This window comes from Penaeus vannamei, chromosome 22, assembly GCF_042767895.1.
Source record: "Penaeus vannamei isolate JL-2024 chromosome 22, ASM4276789v1, whole genome shotgun sequence".
Taxonomy (NCBI): Eukaryota; Metazoa; Arthropoda; class Malacostraca; order Decapoda; family Penaeidae; genus Penaeus; species Penaeus vannamei.
Genome location: NC_091570.1, coordinates 20,388,858 through 20,401,357, shown reverse-complemented (window position 1 = coordinate 20,401,357; position 12,500 = coordinate 20,388,858). Strand labels below are relative to the sequence as shown.

The 12,500-nt window shown below is 49.1% G+C and overlaps 1 protein-coding gene across 1 annotated transcript in view; it reads right to left on the bottom strand.

Moving 5' to 3' along the window:
- The window catches only part of N (neurogenic locus Notch protein), a 144,602-nt gene that overhangs the window by 105,694 nt on the left and 26,408 nt on the right, over positions 1–12,500 (bottom strand). The gene's annotated exons all lie outside the window — the stretch shown is intronic.

Here is a 12,500-nt window from a genome sequence, read left to right as displayed (position 1 = left end):
CTCCCTCCACCCTACACCTACGCAGCCGTAAGTACTTCCCAATGACTAACATCCTCTACTCTCCCTGCCCGTCCTTACGCCCTCAATGACGTCGACTTCCTTATCAACGGTCTACAACCACTACAACCTACAACTTCGACCCCATTTCCCTCCCCCCACAACCCCCCATCCATACTCTACCACCACGCCCTCGCCCCTATCCCCCCCGCCCGCGCGCCCGCACTCCCCCGAAAAATCACACAACCCAAGGGATATTCCAGAAACTCCACAGCCGTCACATCCCCAATGACAACACGAACAATATCCACGCCTCTATCCATCCACCTACTCGGTCCCCGGAGACGCACCCCGCATCCACACATCTATCCATCCATCGGGGCAAACCCCTTCCACGCGACATATGGGAAAATAGGATGATGTAAAGGAAGGATGGCGAACAACGCATGCCGACTACGGACAGCCAGAAAAAACGGTCCCTTGGGTGGATAAATTTATCATCAAGTTCTTCCCAGTGGCTGTGATAGGCGACTCACCCGGCGCGAGTTTGTTCCCACGCTCAGCTCACTGGTGACGCCGCGGGACATCCCCCTCCCTCCCTCCCTCCCTCCCTCCCCCCTACCCTCCTCTCCCCGTCCTCTAGCCTCCTACGCCGGTCTCCCCTCCCCTCCCCTTCCCTGCCCTTGCCTCCTACGCCGGTCTCCCCTTCCCTTCCCTTCCCTCCTACGCCATCCCCCCTCCTCCCCCTCCACCGATCCCCGTACCCCGGTCCACTCATGCCTTCCTGCCCACCGCTACCCCTCCCCTCCTACCTCCCCCCTCGCCAGTCAATACGAATCACTGCATGATGGTGCATGGGCGCACACCCGCTGCGTCCTCTCCCTTTTCCCTTATAAAGCCATACGCTAACTCTAAACATAAGAAAGACCCACAACGTCACAACCAAACGTTTCATTCGGCCGCGAAACTACCCCCGCACGAAGCCCAAGTCGGAGCCAAACGCGGGCAAACAGCGGTGACGTCACGTCGGACCAGAGGGCATCGCGGGTCCACTCGGCTTCGGGCGGCCGGGCTCCTCCTCAACAATGACCAGCGACCACCCCGTGTAAATAACAAACGGGCCAGGAATCGAACTATTTACAAACGTGTTTACACGGGGGAGCTCGGCCTAAAAGAGGTTGAAAGGAGGGGGAGGTGAGCGCCCTGTTTGTAAAATGTCTCTCCACCTTCCGAGCCACCGGAGAAGAAGGACGATATTACGTGTCTTTATGGCCGCCTCCGCCGCCGACGCTGGGCCAATAGACGGTGAATGGCGCGGCCCGAGAAGCCATCCTCGTCCCAGGACTTCTGCTTCGTTAAGTCCGAGCCCAAAGTGAGTTAGACAGAGCAAATACCCGCGCCGAGGAGAGACCCAGCCAGCCACAAGGAGAGAGAAAGACAGCCACCAGCATCGGGGTCTCATCCTCAATCCTCAATCCTCCTCCTCCTTCACCCCCACCCCACCATCCTCTTCATCCTCGCACAATGAGGCCCGAAATACCTCCGAGCCGCTGGAGCCAGAAACACACACGTCACCACAACAAGCATATTACCCTCGGCTGCATTACGTGCGTACAATAAACCCTTCGTTCAAATGAAAAATGAGAAAAAAGCGAGAAAAAAAGCACGGGTCTAACTGTCTCGCGCAAGAAAACGCATTCAATCCTACACGCATGGGAGCGCATCGCTATGTTCCAGGAGCCCCCACCCCCACACCACCCCTCCCCCAACACACGCGGCGAGGGAAAAACAGTCATACAAAATATGTCTATTAGGATTCTGCGAAGAGTCTAATCCCGAAGAATGTGGTATTGAAGATCAAAAGAAAAAGAGAGAAACAAAAACATATATTCCCAATATTAGAATAATGTATATATGATAATTCCATACATTCTTGTTCTGTCGATAACACATCTTCTCCATCATGTTTAATACATTGTTGACGTCGAAGAAATAGAAAACACACACACACACACACACACACACACACACACACACACACACACACACACACACACACACACACACACACACACACACACACACACACACACACACACACACACACAGAAACAAGGAGAGCAATATAAATAGATAGATGCACATATGGATACATAGTCAGACTGACAGATATAGAAACACAGATAAACAAATGGACCTACAGTTATATGAAAGTAAAAATAGAGAATAAATAAACAGAAAGAAAAAACAAGAAAAACAGAGAGAGAGAGGCGGGGAGGCCCAGTCGCCCCGTGCACATGTGGTACCCCAATAAACCTGCGGCAGGACTGTGGTATCTTATCGCAGCGTCACAGCCGGCTCGCCGCCCGCCGATCACCTGGCCGACAAAAGCAAATCCGCAGTATCGAGGTGGTCTTATCCCTCGGGTAATCCCTCCTTCTCTTCCTCCTCGAACGCCCACCCTCCCCCTCTTTCTCTCCCTCCTACGACGCCCTCCTCTCTTTTCCTTTCTCTCTCCCTTCTGCATTGCAAAGCTTTCCCTTCCCCCTTACCCCCTCCTTCCCTCCCTTACCCCTCCTTCCCTCCCTTCCCCTCTCCCCCCTTCCTTTCCTTTCCCTCCCCTTCCCTCCTTCCCTCCGTCCTTTATCCCGTGCGTCTCTCCTAATCCCAAACGCCGCTTTCAGGCCCACGATCCCGATCTTGATGGGGAAGGGAGAGGGAGAGGGAGAAGAGAAAGAAAAGAAGGAATGGAGAGGTTTCAGAAGCTCTATTCGTGGTGTAAATCTTGATCTTCAAAATATTAATTTGGCTCTATCAATAATTACCATAGCGTTATGTAATTACTAAAAGGTTGAGGATGATGGCAAAATAGTAAGCATCATTATTATTATCCTTACATTACTTGTAACATTATAAAAATAATAACAACAATAAAGAAAACAATTAATTACTGAATAATTACAAGAACCTGAGAGCGGCCTAAGAAAATTAAATCCCAACCCCCCTACCCATACAGCAATAAAATTAGGCAAATAAACCCCCGGGCCCTAATCCGGGGCGGAGAGCGAGGAGCCGCCGCGGGCACGAAGGAACCCGAAAGGATCCGATCGGCGGGCCAGAGGCGGGCGGGCGGGCGGGACAGCAGCTGTGCGTGCGGTCGTGTGTCGCCCCGCGCCGCGTGGAGGGGAGGGGAGGGGAGGGGAGGGAGCCAGGGAGGCAGGGAGGACTCTCGGCGTCTCGAGGGCAGAACCTCCTCAATCACGACTCGCTTCTGCTGCTTCTCCTTCGTCCTCTCCTTCGGCGGGCGTATTTCCGCGAGGGATTCACGATCGGCCAGTTGGCCTTCCCTCCTCGCCGACAGATAAGACAGACTTCCGTGCACTCGTTACCGTCTATGGGGAGGTAGAAAGGTTCGTTCGCGGTCTTAAAAAACGTAATGCCCGGTATATGGCATCAAGGGGGCGGTAGGGCAACACCTGCCCACTCCGAGCCCTCCGACGCTGCCACGTCTCGCTCCTCGCACGTCCTTTACCGTCCGCGTTACTTATCCTTCTCCCTTCCTTCTCCTTCTCCTCCTCCTCTTCTCCCCCCTCCTTTACCTCTTCCTCTTCCTCTTCCTCTTCCTCTTCTTCCTTCTCCTCCTCCTCCATACCTTTGCTCAACGTCTTCAAACAAATTAAAAGGCTACTTACAAACAATGCAAAAAAAAAGTTACGAAAACACACACACACACAGACACACACACACACATATATATATATACATACATATATATATATATATATATATATATATATATATATATATATATATATATATATATATATATATATATATGGGCACCGATAGAACACGTGCAGGGACCATCACGACAAATGACAATCGGATCAATGCTGAGGTGAGTTGATCGGGTGACGTCAGCGTTTAAATCGCCTCTTCCACCCCCGACTCCCGACTCCTGCCGACCTCCGAACTGCCAACGCAGATGCGCCGCTATCGGATGGATCGGTCGGTCCTCCTATACGGCTGCCCCGACTTCCTGTACTGAACCACATACGGGGTGGGGATGGTATGGAGATGGGGGCGGGGTGGTGTTTCAGCAGGAGCCTGTTGCAATAATCACAAATATGCCTGTAACAATTATCATCGTTATCGTCACTTATACTGTTACAGCTGCTATCACTACCACATCCACCTCCACCACCACCATCATCATCATCATCACCACCATCATCGTCATAAGCATCATCCTCATCTTCATAATCATCACCACCACTGCCATCACCACCATCATCACCACTTTCCCATAAAAGCAAATACATTAAGAACTAGCCCTCGTTCAACCGACCCACGCTACCGTCAACGCAAACAACAAACAACAGTTCAACCTGCTATGTCAACGGAACAACAGCCGTTCAGCCGGCAATGTCAACCGTTTACGTCCATTTGGGAGTCAGACAGAGAATCAACGGGGAGGGGGGAGGGGGGGTCCGGTCAATTTGGTCCATTAGCCTCGAGTTCAGGTAATGTATCGACAACCACACGCTGATCGCCAATAAACATAAAAATATAACAAAACCCTGTCTCCCTCTCCCTCTCCCTCTCCCTCTCTCTTTCTCTCTCTCTCTCCATCCACCTCCACTCCCCAAACACCTTTCAAACCACTTCTCTCTTATCCACTCTCTCTCTCTCTCTCTCTCTCTCTCTCTCTCTCTCTCTCTCTCTCTCTCTTTTCCATACCCACTCCCCATAAACTACCACCCACCCACCCGCTCCTAGCAAGACACCCATCTACCCCCCCATCACACACCCCCATCCCACCCCCCAATCCACCTACCCAACCCACCCACTCCTACCACTCTCCCCCTGACCCACCCGACCCACCCCACTCCCCACCCACTCCCTACCTACTCCTTCACAACCCACGTGTCTCCATCGCGGGTTAATGCACGTCTCTTTAGAAAGCAAGATTTTCCTTCGTGCCACAGGACGGTGAAATCCTGTCATCCGATACCCCAGCATCCGGGACTCGCTGCGAAACACGTGAATAAGAAGGGGAAAGAAGAAAGGGAGAGAGAAAGAGAGAGGAGGGAAATTGTGAGAAGAAACACGTGATGGACGGAAAGGGTTGAGGAAAACTGATGGACGGAAAGGGTTGAGGAAAATAAGAAGGGAAGAGAAGAGAAATTGTGAGAGGAAACATGCGAAGGACTATGAGGAAAACAAGAAACTTTGGGGACGAGGGAAATAAGAAGGGAAGAGAAGAAAGGGAGAGAGAGGAGAGAAAATTTGATAGGAAAGAGAGGGGGGCGACAGAATATACGCGAAACATGGACGAGAGGGAAGGGAGATAATGGAGGAGGAGGAGGAGAGATCAGTGACAGAAAAGAGAAACAGTGGGAGATAGAAGGGGAGGGAAGAAGTGGGGAGGGTGGGTCGTACGGGATGGAGAGAGGGAGAGAGATGGAGAGATGGAGAGATGGAAAGAGAGAGAGAGATGAGAGAGATGAGAGAGAGAGAGAGAGAGAGAGAGAGAGAGAGAGAGAGAGAGAGAGAGAGAGAGAGAGAGAGAGAGAGAGAGAGAGAGAGAGAGAGAGAGAGAGAGAGAGAGAGAGAGAGAGAGAGAGAGCGAAATATAATACTACGAGAAAGAGAGAGAGAATGATTACGAGAATGAAAGAGATGAGAGAAAGGCGCGTTATTCAGCATGATCCTACGAGTGACCGAGCCCGTGCAGGATAAAGCTCAGTCGAGATCCTATTGTGGTTCGCGAGGCCTTTTCCTGTCCATTGTGGCCCGGCGGTTAGAAGAGAGTGGGGTTGGGACGGCCGAGTATCCTGCAGGCTCATAACCCTCCAATCCTAGCCTCTCCTTGCCTCACCTCTCCTCTCCTCGCCTCTCCTCCTTTCCCTCTCCCTTTCTCTCCTCTTTTTCCTTCGCCTCTCCTCTCCTCTCCTCTTCCCTACCTTCCCTCCCCTGCCTTCTCCGTCTCCCCTCGCCTCATCTCCTCCTCTTCCCTTTTCCTTCTCCTTTCCTCTCCTCTTTTCCCTCCCCTCTCCCTGTACACATATTCTATATATCCTCACTATCTCTCTCCTCTCCCTACAAAAGACTTTACACAGTCATTGTCTCCGCCAATACTCCTGATTAAGAAAGTAAAAAAATAAAAAATAAAAATATAAAAATAAAAAATACAAACAAACAAACAAAAAGTCATGATACTGACATTTAAATTGATGCTGACGATGCAATATCGATTATGGTCGTAAACAAAACAAAGCAAAACAAAATAAACAAGAACCCGAACCAAAAAAAATAAAAATAAATAAATTAAAACATATACAAGAAAATCAAACAATAAATCAAATCCACCTCACACAGAACCAGCATCACCTTCCAAGAAAACTTCCCCGTCTGTGGTCATTAACCCTCGAGGCTTTAATTACTGTTCAATTAACGCCCGAACAACAAAAGCCAAGTTTCGTGATTGGCGGCGAGGCAGCGATTCCATATGGAGGGGCCGCTGCAGTCATTAGGAGGGAGTCATTAGCAAAGCGGCGGTGATGTATGTTTGATCATGCACAACGCCTCGCCTTTCCTATAGACGGTGTGTTTGTGTGTGTGTGTGTGGAGGGGGAGGGGGGGACTTGATCTTTATTTAGATCCTTTTTTTTCTTTAAATTCTTTCGGTTTTACATTTTCCTTTCTTTTTCGTTCTATTTGTCTTCTTGATACCTATCCCTCCTTTCCATCTCCTTTATACTCTACTCTCTTAAACCTCTCATGTGCGCAAGAATCTTTAAGAGTAAATAATGACAATAAAAATATAGAGAATCAACCTTATCAATCAATCAATAAACATGCACAACGAGATCAACACAAAACAAAACGACAAGAAGAAAAGAAAATTGAATCAAATCAACCATAGGCTCACACCCCCCTTCCTTCCCCTCCCCTCCTCTCCTCGTCCTCCTCCTCCTCCCTCCTCGCCCAACCCAAACACAAAAGCCGACGGGGGGAGATAGGGTTACAAAAATGAACCTTAATGACACCCACCACATAAAGCCTTATGTTGAGCTCGCCGCAACGATCATAACTCAACTGCAACATACATACACACACGCACACACCCTCCTTTCACAATAAACCATAATTAATAACTCTTCTAGTACATTCAACTCATTAATTCAATCAAGGAATTCCCACCAGCCTTTTAAACAACCTCCGTGCCAGATGGGCCTATTCTGTGCTGTCTGACCGTCTGTCTGTCTGTCTGTGGTGGTGATAAAATTGTAGGTGACGTTGTAATGAATAACAGTATAAATCAAACTATTGACACTATTTATTAATGAGAACAGTGAATAATACTAAAGAATTGGGCAAGAGGAAGAGAAGGTGGAAGTTGAAAGGGAAGAGAAAGAAATGGAGTTAGGAAAAAGGATATGAGAGGAGAAGGATAAAGAGGAAAGGAATGGGGGAAGAAAAAAAAGGATAAGAAAATTTGAGGAAGTAAAAAGAGAGTCGAGCAGAGAGAAGGGGAGAGGGGAGAGGGGAGAGGGGAGAGGGGAGAGGGGAGAGGGGAGAGGGATAGGGAGAGATACAGAAATAGAAAGCGAGAGAGAGAGAGAGAGAGAGAGATGAGAGAGAGAGAGAGAGAGAGAGAGAGAGAGAGAGAGAGAGAGAGAGAGAGAGATAGAGATAGAGATAGAGATAGAGATAGAGATAGAGATAGAGATAGAGAGAGAGAGAGAGAGAGAGAGAGAGAGGGGGGGGGGAGGGAGAGGAGGGGAACAGAGAGGGAGAGGGGAGGGGTGAGGGGAGGCAATTATTGAATAAACAGCGCCAGGCGACAAAATTCCACTTCCACCCGCCATTTTTACTGCCGCCTCGCATGCCGGCCAACCCTCTCTCTGTTGAATTTTCTCAGCCCTTTGAACACGCATTTGTCCGCGTCTTGGGAACCCTTTTGATCTTTCACATGTTCATTACTCTTTCTTTTTTTTTCTTTCTACTCCTTTTTTTTTATCGGGCAAATTAGAAAACGATAAACATATCCCGACTCCCCTTTGCCTGCCTCCCTCCCTCCCCTCCCCCTCCCCACTTCCCCCTAACACGCACTCACTCACGAAATCACAGGATCAATGATAAATTAAACCAGTCAGTTAATCTCAAAATAATGATCATAATAAAGCGTGGTTCAATTATCCGACAGTGACGAACCGCTGCTGTGACAGAACCGTGCACTTATCTAACGTCTGCGGTGGTCCTGTCCCACTCTCATTTTTCATGAGGTTTCCTCCTCAATTCATTTAATTCCTTCTTTGTCCGTTATTCTATTTTATTTCCCTCTTTTCCTCATCTTTTCTCTCAGTCTGAATATTCTCTATTATTTCTCTCTCCATTCTGGTACGACTTCAGATAATTAATACACATTTATCCATCTATCATTCCCCACCAATGCTATTCCTATCTATATTTTCACGTAAACGCAAACATTCATCAATCTTCATCTTTCTGCCTTCTTCTCACTCTTTATCATTTATAAAACTCAAACCTGCCCTGCCTCCACTCCCATATATTCCTCCCCTCCCTTCCCCTCCTACCCCACTTGCCCTCATCTCCCCTCTACTACCCTCCAGCCCTCTCCCCCTCCCTCGCTTCCTCTCCTTCTCCCTCCTTCCCCGCCCCCTCCCATCCCTCCCGCCCCCTCCCCCTCCTCCTGCTCCCCACTTGGCCTCTGCCCTCACCATCTGGACCCTCGGCAAGGGGAAACCAGAGCACCGAGGGGACACGCAAAAAAAGCACAATAACAATGATCGGCCAATCAAGTTCAATTAATCGGATTTCGGCCGACGCTTCCAATGGTCTCACGCCACTCGCCCCGACTTATCCGCCACTGTTTACAAGAACGCTGAGGATGCTGCGGCCGGACGGGAGAGGATGATGCTCCCTTTTTTCTCGCTCTTTTCTTTTCTTCTCATTCTCTCCCTTTCTTTTCTTTCATCCGGCTTTGTTGTACGTTCTATCATCTGTCTGTTTGGCTAGCGTGTTTGTTTCGAACGGTTTATCTTTTTTTCTCCCTCTCTTTTCCATTTCCTATTTTTAGTCTTTTTTCATTTGTTTTTCATTTTATCGTATATTCAGACAAATTTCAAACAGACATTCAAAAATGGTTACGTACACAGACATATACAAATACACGCGCTTGCACGCGTACGCGCAGGCGCACACGCATGCACACACACATACATGCACACACACATACATACACATACACACACACTCACACTCACGCTCACGCTCACACACAGAGCCCGTAGAACCCAATAATAACAAGACCACCCCAATCGCAAACACACACATACCTATCAACCTTACGTCCCTCCCTCCCTCCCTCCCCTTCCCTCCCCGCCGGCAACAACAGCGCCTACAAATCACGCAAACGCCGCCGGTTCATCTGGTAGGCCTACGGCGGCAATTTTCGGCGCGGCGGCTACAGCGGAGGCTTCGCGAAACGGGTCATTATCCCATTCCGGTTGAGCATCCGTGACCCCTCGGAGCTGACCCCGCGAGTCGCCGTTATCTCCAGGGGTTGAGGAAGCCAGAGGGGAGGGAAGGGAGGGAGGTAGGAAAAAGAGAGGAGGGAGGGGAAGGGAAAGAGGAGAAGAGAGGGAGGGAAGGGATGGGAAGGGAAGGGAGACTGGGAATGGAAGACAAGATAGAAAGGAAGGAAAGAAAGGGGAAGAGAGGGGAGAGAAGGGCGGGGATGGGATGGAGAGAAACTAGCAAGGGGAGGAGGAATGAAAAATGAATTAATGCTGGAGGAATGTTTAGCACCAAAGATATAAGAGAAAAGGAAAAGGGAAATTATAAGGAAAAGAGAGTGAATAAGAAAGAGAAAATAAGTAAGTAAATAAATAAATAAATATATATATATATTTACACATACACACACACACACACACACACACACACACACACACACACACACACACACACACACACACATATATATATATATATATAATATATATATATATATATATATATATATATATATATATATATATATATATATATATATACATATATATATACACATATATACATTATATATACATATATATATACAATATATATATATATATATATATATATATATATATGTATATGTATACATATATATATATATACATATATATATATATATATATATATATATATATATATATATATATATATATAAGCAACCTAATCAAAATAAAGAACTCGAAGACAGAGGCAACCACCCCCTTCTGGCTCACACCCTCCCCCTCCCCACACCCTCTTCTAAATATAATACCAATAAAAACATACAAAATACGACCACAGATGGGCGGCCTGCTTTCACGATCCCGAATGCACACAGCACCCCATCCTCCACCTCCATCACCTCCTCCTCCTCCTCCACCACATCCTCCACCTCCACCACCACATCCTCCACCTCCACCACCACATCCTCCACCTTAACCAACTCGACCTCCACCTCCACCACACCCTTCACCTCCACCACATCCTCCAACTCCACCTCCACCTTCACCAACTCCACCTCCTCATCCACCACCTCCTCCTCCTCATCCATCACCTCCTCCTCCTCATCCACCACCTCCTCCACCTCCTACTCCACTACCATACGGAGACGGAGGCGATCACCCTGACGCAGTCCTGGGAAGATTCACGTTCCCACGCAAGTCCATTCCCTTAGGGACACTTCAGGGGCGCGTATTAGGGCCGATCTAAATGTATTTAACCGACCAACAGGTGCGTAAGGGGAGGGGAGGTGAGGGGGGGAAGGGAGACGCGAGACAGGGGGAAGGGGGTAGGAGAGGAGGAGGCTAAAAGGGATTATACGTATAAACTGATAAACAGATGTCACAGATGTCAAGATGAGCCACTTAGATATAAAGATCATATGAACGATATATATAAATATACACGATAAAAAAACTGAGAACGCAAAAATAAAAACAAATCAATAAAAATATAAAAAAAAAAAAGCTTGAGAGGGGAAGACAAACAAAGCGACAAATATTGACGGACCTCTGCAAGAAACAGGAAATGATTGCCAATCCTGAGTCAAGGCAGCGCCTGGAGACGCGCACATGCATAAAGAAATGTCCCAAAGCAAAGGATACAGAAACCGCATCACAAACAAAATGATCCGCCTCTCCCCCCCCCCCCCCTTCCCCCTCTCTTCACCTAAGACTTCTACCCCCTCCTAAGACTCCTACCCCCACCCCCTCTACCCCTCCTGAGACTCCTATCCTCCCAAGACACCTACACCCTTCCCCTTCCCCTACACCTCATAAGACTCCTTCCCCTCCTAATACTGCCCCCTAACCCTGCCCCTCCACCCCTCCTAAGACTCCTACCCCTGCTAAGACTCCTTCCCCTCCCCCACCCCTTCCCCTACCCTTTCTAAGACTCCTACTCCTACACCTCCCCCCCCACCCCTCCCCTCACGCTCCACGCAGGACACACCGCCAAGGCACAGCCCTCACGCTCCACGCAGGACACACCGCCAAGGCACAATGGCCCGGCGTGCTCTCCCACAATAACAGTCTCAGAGGAGGATAAATACCCCAATAACAGCTCGGCGCGGATGGCCTTGTATTTAACCCCTTGTTTACACACTTTTTGGCCCGGGAGGAGGGAGGAGGGGAAGAGGGGAGAGAGAGGGTGGGTACTACCTAGGGAAGGATAGGGGAGAGGAGGAAGGGTGAGGGGAGAAACGGGAGGAGTGGGGGGGAGGGAGAGGGGAAAGCAGAAGGGAAGGAGAGGGGGAGAGGGGGCGGAGAAGGGTCTCGTGGGCGTACTAATCCTGCAATCTGGTCAAAGACAACACCCGCTGCCAGCCCGCAAAACCCGGCCATTCTCACGAGCGAGTGGCCTCCCCGCGGGACTACCGAAAACCTTTCGATTCAATTATGCGCATGTCGGCCGCGCAGGGAAAGAAAGAGAAAGGAGAGGGGAGAGAGGAGAGAGGGGAGAGGGGACAGGCGAGAGGGGAGACAGAAGAGGGGAGAGGGAAGGAGAGGTCACAAACCATCGATAACAGCAGGTTGTGCGAAGACAGGACAGCTGGTCGCTTCCAGGTCCTGGGAACAACCGAAAACACGGTAAGGAGGGGAGAGAAGCAGACAGAGAGAGAGGAGTAGCGAAAGAGGGAGATAAGTAATAGGAGACAAAGCGAGGGGAGGTCACCCACTTCATTTATCAAGTTACCGTGTTTGCCCGAACTGTCGCCGCACTATCCCACGGTAGTTCCTCCGCCGATCGCCCGCCGTCAATTTGCATACCGCTCGTTAAAAGCCTTAAAATGGACTTCGGACCGGCCATTATGTACAAACCCAACCGGCGAAAAAAGGGCTTAATCTGTGCCATAAAATGCCAACGCAAAGCAATGCAGGCAAGTCGCGACGGGACGAAAGTGGAACAAAAAAAAAGAGACGAAAACGGCAAAT